General features: G+C 39.5%; 1 long non-coding RNA gene across 1 annotated transcript in view; it reads left to right on the top strand.

The window, feature by feature from the left end:
- The window catches only part of LOC133250999 (uncharacterized), a 90,738-nt gene that overhangs the window by 23,121 nt on the left and 46,940 nt on the right, over window positions 1-20,677 (top strand). The window contains exon 2 of the long non-coding RNA XR_009737477.1: window positions 15,154-15,302. This is a non-coding gene — a long non-coding RNA (uncharacterized LOC133250999). The remainder of the gene's footprint in view (window positions 1-15,153; window positions 15,303-20,677) is intronic.

The raw sequence follows: 20,677 nt of genomic DNA, 5'->3' as shown, positions 1-20,677 counted from the left end.
CTCCTTCAGAATGGACTGGTTGGATCTCCTTGCAGTCCAAGGGACTCTCAAGAGTCTTCTCCAACACCACAGTTCAAAAGCATCAATTCTTTGGCGCTCAGCCTTCTTCACAGTCCAACTCTCACATCCCATGACCACAGGAAAAACCATAACCTTGACTAGACAGACCTTTGTTGGCAAAGTAATGTCTCTGCTTTTCAATATGCTATCCAGGTTGGTCATAACTTTCCTTCCTTTGTAAGCGTCTTTTAATTTCATTCTTTTAATTTCAAGCATCTTTTAATTTTTTGGAGCCCTCCCAAAATAAAGTCTGACACTGCTTCCACTGTTTCCCCATCTATTTCCCATGAAGTGATGGGATCAGATGCCATGATCTTCGTTTTCTGGATGTTGAGCTTTAAGCCAACTTTTTCACTCTCCACTTCCACTTTCATCAAGAGGCTTTTGAGTTCCTCTTCACTTTCTGCCATAAGGGTGGTGTCATCTCCATATCTGAGGTTATTGATATTTCTCCTGGCAATCTTGATTCCAGCTTGTGTTTCTTCTAGTCCAGCGTTTCTCATGATGTACTCTGCACATAAGTTAAATAGACAGGGTGACTATATACAGCCTTGACGTACTCCTTTTCCTATTTGGAACCAGTCTGTTGTTCCATGTCCAGTTCTAACTGTTGCTTCCTGACCTGCATACAAATTTCTTAAGAGGCAGATCAGGTGGTCTGGTATTCCCATCTCTTGCAGAATTTTCCAGTTTATTGTTATCTACACAGTCAAAGGCTTTGGCATAGTCAATAAAGCAGAAATAGATGTTTTTCTGGAATTCTCTTGCTTTTTCCATGATCCTGCAAATATCTTCCAAGCTAAGAATTCAGCCATATCGTGTTTGTAGATTGAAATTGTACATTGTGAGAGTATGGACACCACAAAAATGGCAACCACTACAGATCATATCTTTTGTGCCTCCAAAAGCCAGTTGCTAATCATTTACAGGTACATCACTACTTATTCTATTTCATCCTTTCCAGATGATGACACGTAGACTAGAGCAGGTAGCCAGGAGTGGTAAAATGCTGAGTGGAAATGCAAATGACAGAAAATTTATGTTAGACCCTGTAATTAAAGAATGATGTCCCTGGAAGATAAGGGAGAAGACTTAGCAGACATCTGATTTGTACCCATTATTTGGGAAAATGTTTATTTTGGACTGGAATCTAAAGTCTAAATGCACACTATTGTTGGATTATTGATCCTCATCTTTTCCAGGTGTAAAATGAGGTTAATAATGGTACCTACCTTTTAGGATAGTTGTGGAGATGATCTCTTGTAAAAAGAACAATACAGTGTCTGACACTTAGTAGGCTCCTAATAAATGTTTGCTATTTGCACATTTTGTTGCTAAGATTTAAGAGGCAATCATAATATTTAGTATGGAAATCCTTGGCAAATTCGTTACAGAATTTATTTAATAAGATTCATTATATTAGTTTTCCCCGTGAAATTTCTTTGCATGTCTCCTGCGTAGGCAATATATTCAGGCATAAGAGACTTGCGTAACTAGGGGATTATTTGTACTTTAAGGCTTACTGAAAGGGACGGCTGTCCTATGAGGTGTATTTCCTCAAACACTGTAAAATTGCAAAGGAAGCAGCTCTTCCTCTAGCAGGGCTGCCTTTTATCTTTAGCTGCTTACAAGCTCTTGGAACTCTTTGGGGATAATTGCAATGTAATGTGTAACAGCTGTTTACTAGGTAATTTACTCAGCTGCCACCACCTGTGGAGATTAGAATGGCTTTCCCCTCCTAACACTGGGCCCCTAGAATTTACAATCTTTTCCTTTTCTCTTCTCTGGTGGTATCACTCTTTCCCCTCATGCTTCACTAGGAAGTCAGCCATGTTAAAGTACACAAGTAGTGTGCCTGAAGGAGGAAATAAAAGCAAACAAACAAACTCTATGTGGGGTAGGTAGCCTTTAGGGCATAGTCTCTATGTGACCAGCAGGGCTAAACCTGAAGATGTATTAGGTTCCTCCAAGCCCACTTAAGTTTAGAATAGTGTTCTTACTTTTTTATGCTCTGTAGACACTTCGTACTCCAAGGCCAAAATTTGCCTATTACTCCAGGTACCTCTTGACTTCCTACTTTTGCATTCCAGTCCCTTAGATAAAAAGGACATCTTTTTGAGGTATTAGTTTTAGAAGGTCTGGTAGGTCTTCATAGAACCATTCAACTTCAGCTTCTTCAGTATTACTGGTCAGGGCATAGACTTGGATTACCGTGATATTGAATAGTTTGCCTTGGAAACAGAGATCATTCTGTCGTCCTTGAGATGGAAACTGAGTACTGCATTTCCGACTTTTTTGTTGACTATGAAGGGTACTCCATTTCTTCTAAGGGATTCTTGCCCACGGTAGCAGATATAATGGTCATCTGAGTTAAATTCACTCATTCCAGTCCATTTTAGTTCACTGATTCCTAAAACTCTTGCTATCTGCTGTCTGACCACTTCCAATTTGCCTTGATTCATGGACCTGACATTCCAGGTTTCTATGCAATATTGCCCTTTACAGCATCGGACTTCACTTCCATCACCAGTCACATCCACAACTGGGTGGTGTTTTTGCTTTGGCTCCATCTCTTCATTCTTTCTGGAGTTATTTCTCCACTGATCTCCAGTAACATATTGGGCGCCTACCGACCTGGGGAGTTCATCTCTCAGGTTCCTTTTTGCCTTTTCATACTGTTCAATGGCATTCTCAAGGCAAGAATACTGAACTGGTTTACCATTCCCTTCTCATTTTGTCAGAACTCTCCATCAAAGGCTAACAGAGTTTTGCCAAGACAACACTGGTCATAGCAAACACCCCCTTCCAACAACACAAGAAAAGACTCTACACATGGACATCACCAAATGGTCAATACCAAAATCAGATTGATTATATTCTTTTCAGCCAAAGATAGAAAGCTCTATAAAGTCAGCAAAAACAAGACTGGGAGCTGACTGTGGCTCAGATCATGAATTCCTTATTGCCAAGTTCAGACTTAAATTTAAGAAAGTAGGGGAAACTACCAGATCATTCAGGTATGACCTAAATCAAGTCCCTTATGATTACACAGTGGAAGTGACAAATAGATTCAAGGGATTAGATCTAATAGACAGAGTGCCTGAAAAACTATGGACAGAGGTTCGTGACATTGTACAGGAGGCATGATCAAGACCGTCCCCACAAAAAACGCAAAAAGGCAAAATGGTTGTCTGAGGAGGCCTTACAAATAGCTGAGAAAAGAAGAGACGCTAAAGGCAAAGGAGAAAAGGAAAGATATACCCATTTGAATGCAGAGTTCCAAAGAATAGCAAGGAGAAATAGGAAAGCCTTCCTCAGTGATCAATGCAAAGAAATACATGAAAACAATAGAATGAGAAAGACTAGAGATTGCTTCAAGAAAATTAGAGATACCAAGGGAAATTTTCACGCAAAGATGGGCACAATAAAGGACACAAATGGTATGGACTTAACAGAAGCAGAAGATATTAAGAAGAGGTGGCAAGAATACACAGGAAAATTATACAAAAAAGATTATCATGATCCATGTGACCACGATGGTGTGATCACTCACCTAGAGCCAGACATTCTGGAATGTGAAGTCAAGTGGGCCTTAGGAAACATCACTATGAACAAAGTTAGTGGAGGTGATGGAATTCCAGTTGAGCTATTTCAAACCCTAAAAGATGATGTTGTAAAAGTGCTACACTCAGTATGCCAGCAAATTTGGAAAACGCAGCAGTGACCACAGGATTAGAAAAGGTCAGTTTTCATTCCAATCACAAAGAAAGGCAATGTCAAAGAAAGCTCAAACTACCACACAGTTGCACTCATCTCACACGCAAGCAAAGTAATGCTCAAAATTCTCCAAGCCAGGCTTCAATGGTACATGAACCGTGAACTTCCAGATGTTCAAGCTGGATTTAGAAAAGCAAAGGAACCAGAGATCAAATTGCCAACATCTATTGGATAATGGAAAAAGCAAGAGAGTTGCAGAAAAAACATCTACTTCTGTTTTATTGACTAGGCCAGAGCCTTTGAAGCCTTTGACTGTGTGGACCACAACAAACTGTGGAAAATTTTTAAAGAGAAGGGATACCAGACCACCTGACCTGCCTCCTGAGAAATCTGTATGCAGGTCAAGAAGAAATAGTTAGAATTGGACATGGAACAACAGATTGGTTCCAAATCAGGAAAGGGGTACTTCAAGGCTGTATATTGTCACCAAGCGTATTTAACTTCTATGCAGAGTACATCATGCGAAATGCTGAGCTGGATGAAGCCCAAGCTGGAATCAAGATTGCCGGGAGAAATATCAATAACCTCAGATGTGCAGATGACACCACCTTTATGGCAGAAAGTGAAGAAGAACTAAAGAGCCTCTTGATGAAAGTGAAAGAGGAAACTGAAAAAGTTGGCTTAAAACTCAACATTCAGAAATGTTGTGATGGGACCATGGCATCTGGTCCCATCACTTCATGGCAAATAAATGGGGAAACAATCGAAACAGTGAGAGCCTTTATTTTCTTGGTCTCCAAAATCACTGCATATGGTGACTGCAGCCATGAAATTAAAAGACGCTTACTCCTTGGAAGGAAAGCTCTAATCAACCTAGACAGCATAGTAAAAAGCAGGGACATTACTTGGCCAACAAATGTCTGTCTAGTCAAAGCTATGGTTTTTCCAGTAGTCATGTACGGTTGTGAAAATTGGACTCTAAAGAAAGCTGAGCACTGAAGAATTGATGCTTCTGAACTTTGGTGTTGGAGAGTCCCTTGGACTGTAGGGAGTCCCTTGGACTGACAGTCCATCCTAAAGGAAATCAGTCCTGAATATTCATTGGAAGGACTGATGTTGAAGCTGAAACTCCAATACTTTTGCCACCTGATGTGAAGAACCGACTCATTTGAAAAGACCCTGATGCTGGGAAAGATTGAAGATAGGAGGAGAAGGGACGACAGAGGATGAAATGGTTGGATGGCATCACTGACTCAATGGACATGAGTTTGAGTAGACTCCGGGAGTTGGTGATGGACAGGGAAGCCTAGCAAGCTGCAGTCCATGGGGTCGCAAAGAGTAGTACACGACTGAGCAGCTGAACTGAATAGACCCTTTGGAAGTGTTATGGGTTGAGTTATGTCCACCCTAAAATATATGTTGTAGTCCTAACCTCCACTATGTCAGAATGTGACCTTATTTGGAGATAGGATCTTTACTGAGTCAACCAAGTAAAGGTGAGGTCATTAGGGTGAGCCTTAATCCAGTAGTGACTGTAGTCCTTATGAAAAATGGGGAAATATGGAAAGAGACATACACACAAGGAGGAGGACATGTGAGGATGAAGGCAGATAGGAATGATCATCTAGAAGCCAAGAAATGTCAAACATTTCCAGAAAACCACTAGAGACTAAGAAAGAGTCGTGGAACAGATTCTTCTTATAGTCCTCAGAAGAAGCCAACAGTGACAACACTTTGATCTCAGATTTGTAGCCTCCAGAACTGTGAAACAATAAACTTCTACTGTTTATGCTACTCAGCTTATAATACTTTGTTATGTCAGCTCTGGAAAACTGATACAAGAAATCTGTGAAGGCACTAGACTTCTCAAAATATTTTTAAATGCATAAAATAACATAAAAAATAAGATGAAATAGATATATTAAAATATTGTAATCAAATTTTGCACAAAAGCATCTTTGTGATATAGTCATATGTATTTCTATATTAATTTCTATATGTGATCCAGTAATGGATCAAAGAAAACCACTGCAGTTTTGAAGTATGGATTAATATTAAAGATATTTTGAGGTCTGCAACAAATTTAATGGGATTTTAAAATATCTGTGATTTCAACTGTTTATAGGTGCTGCTCTTATTACTATTGCTTATTGCCTATGTTCATGATTGAAGGAAACACTAAATTCCAGTCAGAAAATTAGTAAAAGTTAGGTCAAATTCACTGACCATCTGAATTCCTTCTACAAACACCTTTAAGGACTGCAGACTCTGGACCGAGAACTTTGGCTTCAGAGAGTTCATTTCAAGGAAACTTCCCTTAATATAACATCTGGTCACTTTGCTTAATCTTAGCTGTTCATTTATAACTTGATGTCTAGTTTCCAGACTGTATATTCCCTGGGGATTAAAATGATAAGTAATCCTTCTTTATTATTCAATATTTCACAGACGTTATTCTCTTAGATCAGGCACTGATCTTAAAGTTGTTATTGAAGATTCCCAGAATTTAATGTTGCCTTTGATGTGGCTATAGAGCTTCCTATTGAAATCCCCTAAACAGTGCCTCTACTTCTTCTCTTTGTTTCCAAATCTGGATTGGTTGAAGTTCAATTCCTATTAATACATCTTAAACTCAGAAAACTCCATTTTCACTCATCGTATCTCACCTGTAAAGACCTGTTCTTTTCTGTCTTCACATTTCTATATCCTCCCAGACACTCAGTCTCCTGCTCTCACCAGTATGCAATGAACCTCCTGAGACTTGGACAATCTCCAATTCTAGCAAGGACTATGTCTGCAGACTCCAGCTGAAGCAGATCTTGGCTTCATAGTCAAGGTCTATGGAAAAACCTTGACAGTGTTCTTGACACCTGTCTATCCATTCATATGACTCTTATTCTTTTACTCTTCACTTCCTAGACATGTCCTATTTTCATATTTCCCATCTGGTCTTTTTCCAAGATTTTTCCTCTTCCCTCTCACAATATTCCCTAAAACCTGCATGTTGGCTTCCCTGGCTTAACCCACTGACTTGCCTTGAATTGTCACTGTTGAGTCCTCTGACTTTTGACTGCCTCTCTGATACAGCAGTCCAATACTAGATGATATCTTATTTATGATCATTTCTTTGGCCTCTCATCTCAAACCTTGCTCAGTTACCAATTTCAAGATACTTTCATGTGTTTCTGTGTCAACAATTTCAGATTGTATTTACTCCTTCCAGTTGTGCCTCGGGTTTTTTGATCCCAGATACTGCCTAAGTGACATATGTACATGTGTGCATGCTAAGTTGCTTCCATCATGTCCAACTCTTTGCAACCCTATGGACAGTAGCCCACTGGGCTGCTCTGTCCATGGGATTATCCAGGCAAGAATACTGGAGTGGGCTGCCATGCCCTTCTCCAAGAGATCTTCTCGACCCAGGGATCAAGTCCACATCTCCCACTTCTCCTGCATTGGCAAGCGGCACTTCCCTGGTGGCTCAGATGGTAAAGAATCTGGCTGCAATGTGGGAGACACAGGTTTGGTTCATAAGTTGGGAAGATTCCCTGTAGAAGGGAATGGCTACCCACTCTAGTATTCTTGCATGGAGAACTGAGGAGCCTGGCAGGCCACAGTCCACGGAGTCACAAAGAGTTGGACATGACTGAGTGACTAACATTTTTTCTTTACCACTAGCACAACAAAAGCATAATGAAACCCTCTCATTTTTCCCTCTATCCACTCTAGCGTAACTAATGAATGTGTTAAATTTTTGAGAAATATATATGTACATACAAATTTAAAGAGAATCAAGTTGATTTCAGTATTTATAATCAAGGTCCGTCTAGTCAAGGCTATGGTTTTTCCAGTGGTCATGTATGGATGCGAGAGATGGACTGTGAAGAAAGCTGAGCGCTGAAGAATTGATGCTTTTGAACTGTGGTGTTGGAGAAGACTCTTGAGAGTCCCTTTGACTGCAAGGAGATCAAACCAGTCCATTCCAAAGGAGATCAGCCCTGGGTGTTCTTTGGAAGGAATGATGCTAAAGCTGAAACTCCAGTACTTTGGCCACCTCATGCGAAGAGTTGACTCATTGGAAAAGACTCTGATGCTGGGAGGGATTGGGGGCAGGAGGAGAAGGGGACGACAGAGGATGAGATGGCTGGATGGCATCACCAACTCAATGGATGTGAGTTTGAGTGAACTCCGGGAGATGGTAATGGACAGGGAGGCCTGGCGTGCTGTGATTCATGGGGTTGCAAAGAGTCGGACATGACTGAGCAAATGAACTGAACTGAACTGAGATACACAATTCACTTTAGTTTATGTTTTTCCTGTGTTATGCTAAATCCTTGAAGGACATTTAGTCATCTCTAAAGAATATGTATTAGGGTTCCCAGGTAGCTCGGTGATAATGAATCTGCCTGCCAATGAAGGAGATGCAGGAGATGAGGGTTCGATCCCTGAGTCAGGAAGATCCCCTGAAGAAGGAAATGGCAACACACTCCAGTATTATTGCCTGGAAAATCCCATTGACAGAGGAGACTGGCAGACTACAGTCCACAGGGTCACAAGAGCTGGACATGACTTAGTGACTGAGCACACATGCAAAAGAATATGTTTACCTTTTTGTTTTTGAATTGTTCACATTTGTTCTAGCGAAATTCTTATTCATGGTAATCACAGGAACATCATTTTAATCTGTTATTTGTGACTCAGTCATGGCTCTTAAGTGAGTGTGCCCAACACACCAGATACATGCCTGCACTGAAAACTTTTATCTTAATTCTATGAGGTTCCATGTAGGTGTCCCTACATTTTTTCTGCTGAATTTGGATTATATTGGATTAGAATCCATTCCTTTGGCAACATTTTGTTTCTGTGGGCTTTCATCAACCCACTTATAAAACGCCCAACAGCATGTCTGTATTCAAAGCCTGAACCAGCTTGATGTATTAATGCTTGCAGAGGAAAACTATAATGATGGTGACTATTCTCAATTTGTTCTGTGAAACTGCCCAGCAATTCAGTTTTGTTTCTATTATTTCTGTTGGCTTTTTTCCTCCTCTGTAGCAGCTTTAAAAAATATTCCAATCTCCTAAAATCTTATATATTCTAACTTCACATGCCCTGAGCATATTGTATAAATACTTATTTCCAGTAGAAAACAGATAGCAGTTGATGACATGATATCAAACCTATAAATTTATTTGTATTTGCATAAAGACTGTCCTGTTTAACTTTTGTTAACAATGTAAGGAATGACTGACCCATGAAAAGACAATGCATGTATCAGTATTCTGACTTTCCTATTTCAACTCCTCAGGGTCCCTGCTTCACCAGTATCCTTGCTTGTAGAACACAATGTCAGTGTCCTATGGCTATACCAATTCCTTTCTGTTCCCATATAAATCAATCAAATCTCATGGGAAGCCCCAGGGACTCTGCCTGATGGCATTTTCTGGCTGCAAGAGCTTGCTTAACCTGCATGTAAGTAGGAAGACAGTACTGGGAAGTTGGCATTATCATTCCTCACAGCAACCCTTATTTAGTGACTGCATGGGTTGGTGAATAAATATCTCATCTCCCTCATGCCTGCTGCTGTTGTGGCTGCTAAATCACTTCAGTCGTGTCCAACTCTGTGCGACCCCAGAGACATCAGCCCACCAGGCTCCCCCGTCCCTAGGATTCTCTAAGCAAGAACACTGGAGTGGGTTGCCATTTCCTTCTCCAATGCATGAAAGTAAAAAGTTAAAGTGAAGTCACTCAGTCGTGTCTGACTGTTAGCGACCACATGGACTGCAGCCTACCAGGCTCCTCTGTCCATGGGATTTTCCAGGCAAGAGTACTGGAGTTGGGTGCCATTACCTTCTCCTCCCTCATGCCTAGGGTAGGATTAACTGAACCTCATTTGGGCACAGTGATAGCATGCCTAGTAACTCTCTGATTGGCTCCATCTCTCAATTTTCTATCCTTTTACTGCTGGAGTCTAATATCTCCTCCTGCATAAGTCGCTTTCCCTCAACTCCTTGGATCAAGGTCAGTTTCTGTGGAATGGTGGTCAGTCATTCAATCATGCCCAACACTTTGCAGCCCTCATGAACTGTAGCCCACTAGTCTCCTCTGTCCATGGAATTTTCCAGGGAAGAATACTGGAAAAGATTGCCATATCTTACTTCAGGCATCTTCCCAACCAGGGATTGAACTCACATCGGCAAGCAGGTTCTTTATCACTAGCGCCACCTGGAAAGCCCCAGTTTCTAGCAGTAGTAGCGTTAGTCCCTCAGTCATGTCCGACTCTTTGTGATCCCATGGACTGTAGCCCACAAGGGTCCTCTGTCCATTGGGGATTCTCCAGTCAAGAATACTGGAGTGGGTTGCCATTCCCTTCTCCAGAGGATTTTTCCCAACCCAGGGATCGAGTCTGGGTCTCCTGCATTGCAATCAGATTCTTTAGCATCTGAGCTACAGGGAAGTTCCTTCAAGTTTCTAGGGGATCTTAACTTAATGGTGGACTTAAGCCCAATTGCAAGGCAGGGCAATGCTAACATTAAGTAGAACGACAGGACATCCTGCCATCTGCTAGCCATCAAAACCCCTGTGGTAGTGTGGAATAGGGTATAAATCGGGGTTACACTGACTTACTCAGTAGCTCTACAGCCTGATCTCTGGTGATATGGAGTTGGTTGGCTTTTATTAATTGAGATAGATACTCTAATGGAAGAACAGAATAGACACAGATCAGACAACTATGGACTTGGGTTACAGTATAAAAGCTAAGAGTTGTCAGTGACAGTATTTAAGGAGACTTTTATTTACTACAACAGGAGAGCAGATTCTGCTGAAAATCAGAAATCAGATTTGATTTTGAGAGTTGTGGAACTAAAAAGGGTGTTTATATCACAGCTTCTGCATAAAGATAGGGCCCTAATATGAAAGGATTGAGATTCTGAGACTAGAGTTGGAGATGTATAAGTGGATGCATTTAAGAACATGGAATCTTTCAATTCCCCCAAACCCTCTGGGCTGGTAAATGTGGCCCCTTCTCTCTTGATAATGGAGAAGCATGTGCCCCATTGCTTGGAAATTTTGCAGAACTCTCACCTGAACCAAATTCTTTATAAAACAATGCTTGCCTCCTCAGGATGTATACACATATTAACATTACATGTCTAATGTTAAAAAGAAGAGATGGCATAAGCCAACTGAAGGTACTTATCCATATTTTACTGTAATGATTATGTTTATTAATACCATAATAATATTTTGGCAGAGCCAAAATGGCAATTAGAAGGTCTTATTAACCTGTAAGGAACCTGTGGGAATGGCTAATAGACAATTGTGGTTCCAGGATAAAGAGACACAGGGATCTAACAAGAGTGCTGCTTTACTTATATGTTATAAAAACAACAAGAAAGGGCAAGCTGAAGGCTCATGTCGGTAATTACAATGTGCCGGGGTCCAGCCCCAGCAGGATCCAGGGGTACCCTCAGGATGATGGCATAGGCGAAAGGATAGCAAAACAAAGAGAACAGAGGCTTGATCTTCCTTGATTAATATAGAAAGCCAATAAAGCTCCTGTGTTCCAAGGAGTCATCCTGAAAGAAGAAGAGAGAGAGAAAAGGAAAAAAAGAATGACATGGGGAGACCAAGCTTCAGTGAGTGAGGCCCATAACTTTATTTTCAAAAGGAACTTTCATACCTTGACTTGTACATAGAGGGAAATGAAAGATGCAAAGTCATACAGAGTCAGCCCAAACATTACATCTGTTTTGTCTTTATCGAAACCAGGATTTTTTCTGCATACCTTTCCCGTAAACAATGTTGTGTACAATATCTTCTGGCCTTGGAGGCCTGTGGACATTTTATGACCCTTTTTTGATAAAGGCTGATCAGCCAGAAAACTTGTTTTCCCTTAAAGTGTTTCTTCTTTATTTCTCCCAGCCTCAGAAAGTACTAAACAGAGTTACATTCTTAGGGAGCAAAGGTGCAGTGAGTTACAACAAAGAAAGAACCAGTTAGCTCAAAGGTCTGATGTGGTTAATTCCAAGGCTACTACTTGTTTTTCTTACATTCCAACTATGTTAACCAATGCACTCCCAGGTACACAGTGGATAAGGGATATGGGCACTTGGCAGCAAGCATTGGCCCAGTAATGAAGCCCTTTACCAGTACTATCTATTCTAATAATTTTTCATCTCTTAAAGGGCTCTATGCTCATTAGGACTTTTAGAATGTTTTGGCTTCCTGTGCCTTTCAAGGCTGGGGAGTTGTGAACAATCATGTGTGTTAATTGCAAGAGTATGGATAAACCTGTCAGGCAAGCTAGAATGACAACAGAGGGGTTAAAACAGAAATATTCCTTTCATGCCCAGGAGACTTATTAATTAAAGCTCTAAGTTGACGTCTTCCAGAGACAGGTGTTTGGGGATAGCCCCCTGTTAATGTCAGGAGAGTTGGTGAAAGGCACAAAATAGTAAGACAGACAGATTCTGGTTTTGGGGTAGATGCTCGAGCAGATCCAGGGGGTCCCTTGAGGCCTGATCTGCCTTTGCCTGTCAGGTTCTCTCCGCATGACCTTTGTCATGGGTGGGATCTCCCATGGTGGCTCCTGGCAACAAGGGATAAATCACATTAAGTTCTCAAACCCAAATCCCATCAATTGAACACAAACCAGGTATTTCAAAGGGAAAAAAAAAAAACAAAAGATCCACTAGCAATAATAGCAAGCATATTTAGTTCTGATACCCATCCTTTCAAATAGGGCTTGTGACCATTTACCAGACCAAGTGTACCTTGAGTAAAATGGGAATACCAAGATTTTTTGAGAGCTATTATACACAGAGTCTGAACTAACACTGATATCAGAAGACTCCAAATCTCATTATGGCCTTCTATTATTATAAAATGGGGTTCTAGTGCAACTCCATCTCAAGTAAGTACAGAGGGTCTATAGGTCTACCCTGAGTACAAAACTGATAGGTATATCTGGAAGCTGGAAGAGTCTTCACATTGACTTCTTAAACTTTGAGTTAAGAGATATTATGAAACTGCTCCTGCTTCTATAGGGCCAAGACAGTAAATTAGAAAAGTGATATTGCATTTGAAGTCGATGGGAGAAATTATCGCCACCCTCAAAGATTTAAAGTTTGACTTACTGATGAAGGAAGAAGAAGAAATTTATCACTGGTTATACATTGGTCCTGCTTATGAATCTGCCTGCAATGTGCTAGAGCTCTGTTTGATTCCTGGATTGGGAAGATCCCATGGAACAGGGAAAGGCTAGCCACTCCAATATTCTGGCTTGGAAAAGTCCATGGACTGTATAGCCCATGGGGTCGCAAAGAGTTGGACACGACTGAGCGACTTTCACTTTCACGCATTGGTCAGCCAATATGTTTATGCAACCTAAAAATGGACAGTTGCCACACTCTAACCCCATTCAAGGCAGTCCCCGAAAAAGAAGAAAGTAAATCTTCCCAGTCGACAGAGCTTTAGCAATATACCTGGTTCACTGACTTGGTATGAAGGGAGAAATAACTGAGGTAAAGATACACATAGACACAAAGGCAGTGGCAGATGGTTTGGTTAGGAGGCCTGAAATGAACAAGATTCAAAAGTTAAAGACAAGAACACAGGGAAGAAGAATACAGGTGGATCTATGTGAGTGGAATCAAAGTTTGCAGATATTTGTGTGAAGTTTGCAGATATTTGTTTTACATCAATTTCCACCAGAAAACATCAAAAGTCACTTCTGGATATCAGCCAGCCTTGACCTTGGCCACCTCAGTCTTAGTACAAGAGGCTCTTGAAGAGAATAATTATATTGGCAGGAAAGGAGGCTCAGCACATTCTCTCAACCACAGGCACCTTTCATCTGTGCTGATGTGTGTGATTTAGCCACTGCTGAATGTCTCATGTGCTGGCAGTAAAGACCAACACTGAGTCCTTGGTATGGTTTCATCCCTTGAGAACAACATCTGGACACCTGAAGGCAAATGGTTTGGAACAAACCCATTCCACCTGAGACAGGCCAAGGATAAATACATATACCTAGTATGAATTTTCCTTCTCAACTGGCAGAGCTATCCATGACCTCACAGAGTGTATGATTTAGCAACATTCAATCCCATCTTAATATCACCTTGATCCACCTAGACTATAACCACAGATGAGAAAAGGATCACATCTGTCATGGATACCACTGTGCTCCCTAACCCTTGCAAAACTCTAGGCAGAATATAGATAATCAGTTGATTGAGATGTATTTTTATTTTTTAAAAAAGGAAGGCATTTTGAAAACAAATCTCTCCTCAAGGATATTTAAAAGTATATTTCACACCCTTCTCAATGAACTAACTATACATCATCTCCAGAGACAAACCCACTAAATTTTTCAGACATTATTTTCCAAGAATGAATAAAATATTAGTGAATTTCTCTTAAGTTCTCAGATACATGAGTTAGAGGAATAGGATTTTTTCACAAAGAGGTGAGTAAAGAATATAATAGAATTTATTTTTTAAGAGAGAAAAACATGAATTCAATCTCACATTCCTGATTATGTTCTCAGCTGGATAATTCATAAAAGTGTGAATTGATGCCACATTTGAGCAAGAAATAAAGCTTAAGTATATCATAGTGAGTTATATTGTGAAGTCTTAATAGTTTTTAATTTTTAAAAAAAGTTATCAAGTAGACCTTGGACAAACATAGCTCATATAAACTGTAGTATATTTAAGCAAAATAATGTGTAACCTCAAATAATTTTGCCTCACATGAAAATTCAAGGAGCTCATGGGACACTGGATATTATGAACTACATTTGATCAGAAGAAAGTTTTGTTGTGGCAATTTATAAAGAGTACTTGCTGATGACTCTAAAAGATACCTATAAAAATCTGGTCATATACATTTATTAGAGCAATAAAATCTCCATTATTATGAATTCTATAATACAATTATTTAGCTTTAGTTGTACGGGTATAACTATAACATACGTACATACAAATTAACAAGCATTTTTCTTGTAAGTTTGCCAGTCTTCAAGTGCAATGTTGCTGTGCCTACACAAATCATTATGTCTGCCTATCATGACCAAATGGCTAGAAATGGAAACATACATGGGCACAGGGGTCATTCAATTACTGAATTGCCAAGGGATCCAAAAGTCATTTAGTACATTGATTATTTACAATTTTGTATGGATGTTTCTAAAAGCACAGTTTTACAAATAAAGGCAAGTATGTAAACGATAATGCCATATGCTATAGATATTTCTAGTGAAAACAGTGTAAATAGACAGTGTTGGAAAATGCCAGGCAGTCAATGCTCTAAATCTAAATTTAGATTTAACTTTTTTTCCCCAATAAATCTATTTACTCACTTTTCTAGGCTGAATCCCGTAGTCCAACAGCTCTACCACCTCAGCTCCCTGCCCCTCGGCTATGCTGACACAACAAAATCTCAACCTGGATGAACTTTTTCGGCTACATTCTCTACTCTGATAAAAAAGGTTTCTCAAAAAAAGATCACGTGATCAGGTAGGTTAACGTGAGCACAATTTCATGACCTTTGATATCAAATGGGGCATTAACATTGCCAATTTCCTCCATAGTTTCCATATTCAACTCTCCACTCCTCACAGTGGCTCCATCCTCCTCAAATCCCTATAGCATCTCTTCCAGCCTCACTCTAAGTAGGAAACTTTGCCTCTTCTCAAAGAAATTAGAAAATATGGTGGGGGATGAGGGGAGTATGGGAATGGACAAGACAGTCCCTTAGCTTTCTTTGCCCAATTTATAAAATCATGTCTTCATTCAAAATATCTTTTATTCCTATTCACACATCCCTTGGGGAAAATCCTCACCAACAATGGGCTGATAGTAGGAATAGGAATTAGAGATATTTGGCAAAATATTAACAATTAAAATCTTCCTTCTTTGGGCCTATCATTGTATTTTTTAGAAATACACTCCATGAAGAAGAGGGATGATAATATAGCTATTGTGTTTTTAAATAGCAAAAACATTGTAAGCTTTCCATCTTTTAATTATTAAGGAATTGGTCAAATAGACTCTTGTTGTTATTTAGTCACTAAGTTGTGTCCAACTCTTTTGTGACCCCATGGATGTAGCCTTCCAGGCTCCTCTATCCATGAGATTTTCCAGGCAAGAATACTGGAGTGGGTCACCATTCACTTCTTCAGATCTTCCTGAACCAGGGATCCAACCTTTATCTCCAGCATTAGCAGGTGGATTCTTTACCACTGAGCCACTTGGGAAGCCCTTAAATAGACTGCTGTAGACTAAATAAATGTTTGTTTTTCCACCTCAAAATTCACGTGGAAACTAATTCCCAGTATGATGGTATTAAAAGTTGAGCCGTTTGGTAGGTAATGTGATCCTAAAGGTAGAGAGTCCTCATGAAGATTACTGCCCTTATAAAAGAGACCTCAGAGAGCTCCCTGACCCTTCTGCCATGTGAGAAGACAGCCATCTATACACAGGAAGTAGGCACAGAAGAATGCTGTTGTCTTGTTCTTGGGCTTTTAGCATCCAGAATTGCAAGAAATACATTTCTGCCCTTTAAGCCTGGGTTGTCTATGGTATTTTTGTTATAGCAGTCCCAATGAACTAAGGCAATATCCTACAATGGAATATTATGACTGCTGAGGAGACTAAAAATACTAGGAAGTCTTTTAAAAACTGAAGTTGCTTTCTAGTACTAAGATAGAGAGATGTCTATATATATCCATAATATATTATGTAAAAGTGAAAAAATATATTCTTTACACTGAGATTTATATTATAATTCTATTTTACATAATAGATATATATGCTTATCAGTTCGTTTTTTAAACCTTGAAAGAATAAATGGTTTTCAAAAACAGTTATCCTGTGCTAGATTTGAATTTACAGGGTCACTTTTAGATTCTAATTTGCATATCCTTGTATTCAAATTTTCTAAAGGAGGCAGATTACATTTACAATTAGAAAGAAAAAATTATTTAAAACTATTTTATGAAAGTCTAAGGACAAAATTCTAATGTAAAGCTCTAATGGGCTCTCTCAGCAACATTACTTTATAAATTATCACCTTTCTTTGTAAAGTCTCCATTGGATGTTTCCTCTTTGCAGTTAGCGCCTGTACCTGATCTAGTCTATCTCATGTTATCCTTCTACCATATGCTACATCTAACAAATGTCCATCTCACTTCATCATCATGCTTGACATCTTGAATTAATTGTTTCTATGTCCTCACTGCTCTTTTATTTGATTCTTTTATTTATCGATTTGCAGTGATCTGCTTCAGCATCTTGTATACGACAGTCTTCATTCTCACAAAAGTTCGCAAAGACCTCTTTGTGGATAAATCCAACAGGCAGTTTTCTGTTCTCTTCTTTGAACTTCCTGAGGTGTTTGCCACTGGTAACTACTTCTTCCTTGAATCTCTTCTATTAAATCCCATGATACCACATTTCTTTGGTTTTCCTCAACCAATATACCTGTTTCTTACCATTAATTTTCAGGGGTTCTTTTCATCTGCCTGCCTCTAAATGAATTTTATCTTCAACTGAACTACTTTTTAAAAAAAATTTATTTATTTTAATTGAAGGCTAATTACAATATTGTATTGGTTTTGCCATATATCAACATGAATCCGCCACGGTGTACACGTGCTCCCCATCCTGAACCCCCCCTCCCACCTCCCTCCCCATAGCATTCCTCTGGGTCCTCCAGAGGAATGCACCAGCCCCAAGCATCCTGTATCCTGCATCGAACCTGGACTGGCGATTCGTTTCTTATATGATATTATACATGTTTCAATGCCATTCTCCCAAATCATCCCACCTTCTCCATCTCCCACAGAGTCCAAAAGACTGTTCTATACATTTTTGAAGAGATACAAATAGAGGCAGAATATGTTCTAGAATTAAGAAAAGCTTGAGTTTGAATCTTGGCCCTGTCATAGGCTTATCAGGGGACCTGTGAAAAGTAGCTTTCTCCCTCTGGCATGTGTTTTCCCTGTAATAAAAAAGGAATTAGTTTTCTTATATGGTTGTTTTTTTGCATTAAATACTTACAACTATGAATGTCATATAATAAATATTTAACAGCTGGTGCTGTTACTACTCTGATTTTGTAATCTCTCCTGGGAAACCTCTACTCTACAACTATTACATATAAACCAATGACAACCTACTCTTTCATTTCTAGCCCAAACTCTCTCCTAAACTCGTAAACTATTAGATAGATCTATTTCATGGTAATCAAAATTAACATCCAAATCTAATCTCAGTTAGCTCTCTGACAGTCCTCAGAAAAATTTGTCCTTCTGAATGGATGGGGTGACAGTCATTGAATTCTCCTAAATGAAAATCAGGAAGACATCTTTAGTGTTCCCTTTTTCATTTTTTTACATAGTCACTAAATATTGTTGATTCTTACTCTACAATATTTGTAAAATTTATCCACTTTTACCTTTTCACCATCTCAGTTTATGACATCAACTCCTATACTGGTTACAGCTAGTGGCTCTTGATCTCCCATACCTTTAGGTTTACATTTTTAATTCTGCTTATTCTTTTCATCATCTATTTATACACTGTAATTATTAACTATTCTTAAGTTCTTAAAATATTTCTATGACTTTCCTATATTTTGGCCCCATTTGTTACCACCACTCTCATTATGGTCTCTCCATTACCACCTGCCAATCCATCCTTTATACATTACAAAACAGTATTAAATTCCTCTAATGAGCTTTATATCTTCAACCTGTAACATACTACCTTCTCTCTTCAATCTAATCCCCTCTTCTCTTGATTGAAATGCATTCACTCTTTAGATACTACTTCCTGTGGTAATTTTCTTTCCAAAATCTTATCTAGCTTCCCCCTTCACTTCATTTCCTCTCATAGAAATATATATACCTGTATCAAAATACTTGTTTCAGGAAGTTAAAATTTCCATTTTCATATGTCTTTTTCTTTGAACCAACATTTCTCAATTCATATCTGTTTCTTCTCTGAGGTAATTTTCTCAAACAAATGTGAAATGGAATCACCTAGGATGCTTATCAGAGCTTCCCTTGTGGCTCAGATGGTAAAGAATCTGCTTGCAATGTGGGAGATCTGGGTTCAATCCCTGGGTTGGGAAGATCCCCTGGAGAAGGGACAGGCTGTCCACTTCAGTATTCTGGCTTATCAATTATCTATATTCCTGAGTCCCACTTCTAGTTAAATATTACAAAAGGATCACTTGTTGCAAATATTACATGTTGCAAAGGATCACATGTTGCAAAGGCATCAAATAATGTAAAAGAATAACATCTTTTCCCTGACAAAACTCAATTAAAGGGTAGTACAATAAATCAAAATGTCATTGTTACAATAGTAGCCTGCAGGTCCAGAAATACAATAGAAATAAGGAAGATGAACCTATTTCAATCAATTTTTGGAAGGTGGGAAGCAAATGATAAGATGATAACTATCTTGGTGCAGTGGAAGAACTTAACATTTTAGTGCCAGGAAAAGGGAAACACTGACCATAAATAGCCAGTTTGCCCCAAGAATGGTCTGAGAAGTTTAGCACCTAAACATCAGGCTGAAGCTGAAAACAGAAAAATATCTGGAAACCTACATTCCAAACAGGTGGGAAAAAAAAAAAAAAAAACAGGCCCTCAATCCATTCGCACACAAATAAGTGACTAAACTTTTTTCTCCAGACTCTACATGATTCCGTTTAGACTGGGCAAACTGCAAATAGTAGGTTCAAAATTCAAGAATAGTATGCACCTTACAAAGAGGTTTCCACATGTGGCTGGAAACAGGGATTAAGTAAATGTCTATGTATTATTTTATTGAAAGGATTCTGAGAAAATGGTGAAGTAGGAAGGGCCAGGAATCTTTGTCCTCACCTAGACAACATGTGTACTGTCAGAACCTATCTGCTGTAACTACCTTAGAGCTCAGTAGTCTCTTGAAGAGTTGCAACTTCTAGGGGAAAGCTTACAGAATAAATTGCAGTTCAGTTCAGTTCAGTCACTTAGTCGTGTCCAGCTCTTTGTGACCCCATGGACTGTAGCATGCCAGGCTTCCCTGTCCATCACCAACTCCCAGAGCCTACTCAAACTCATGTCCATTGGAGTCAGTGATCCCACCCAACCATCTCATTCTCTGTTGTCCCCTTCTCTTCCTGCCCTCAATTTTTCCCAGCATCAGGGTCTTTTCAAATGAGTTCTTCACATCAGGTGGACAAAGTACTGGAGTTTTGGCTTCAGCATCTGTCCTTCCAATGAATATTTAGGACTGATTTCCTTTAGGATGGACTGATTGGATCTCCTTGCAGTCCAAGGGACTCTCAAGAGTCTTCTCCAACACCACAGTTCAAAACCATCAATTCTTCAGTGCTCAGCTTTCTTTATAGTCCAACTCTCACATCCATACATGACTGCTGGAAAAACCATAGCTTTGACTAGACAGACTTTTGTTGGCAGTTAGTGTAAGGCAATTACAGTATTAGCTCAGCAGTGGCTACCCACCTGCCACCCTAACCCTGTATCAGCAAACTTATACATATTCCTGCAGCAGCTTCCACACACCTATGGGACACAAGGTGGGTAAAAAGGACCCTGTTCTTCAAGTAGATACTTGAAGGATCTACATTCTGATCACTGAGTTCTGCTTCTGACCATGGAAGTGCAGACATAGAAATAGGCAACTATGGTGATACCACTACTTCCTTTATTGTAAGTCCCTTCTTGGGCTGAAGCAACTACTAGGGTATCTAGAGGGACAATACCTTAATCCACACACCCCCTTTTTACCCTTATTCCTCCCTTTGTGAGCCAGACATTACAGAGTTGAATATTCAAAAGTAACTACATATATGGAGGAAAAGAAGGTAACTGTGC

This window comes from Bos javanicus, chromosome 7 (assembly GCF_032452875.1).
Source record: "Bos javanicus breed banteng chromosome 7, ARS-OSU_banteng_1.0, whole genome shotgun sequence".
Taxonomy (NCBI): domain Eukaryota; kingdom Metazoa; phylum Chordata; class Mammalia; order Artiodactyla; family Bovidae; genus Bos; species Bos javanicus.
This window is presented reverse-complemented; position numbering and strand designations above follow the sequence as displayed.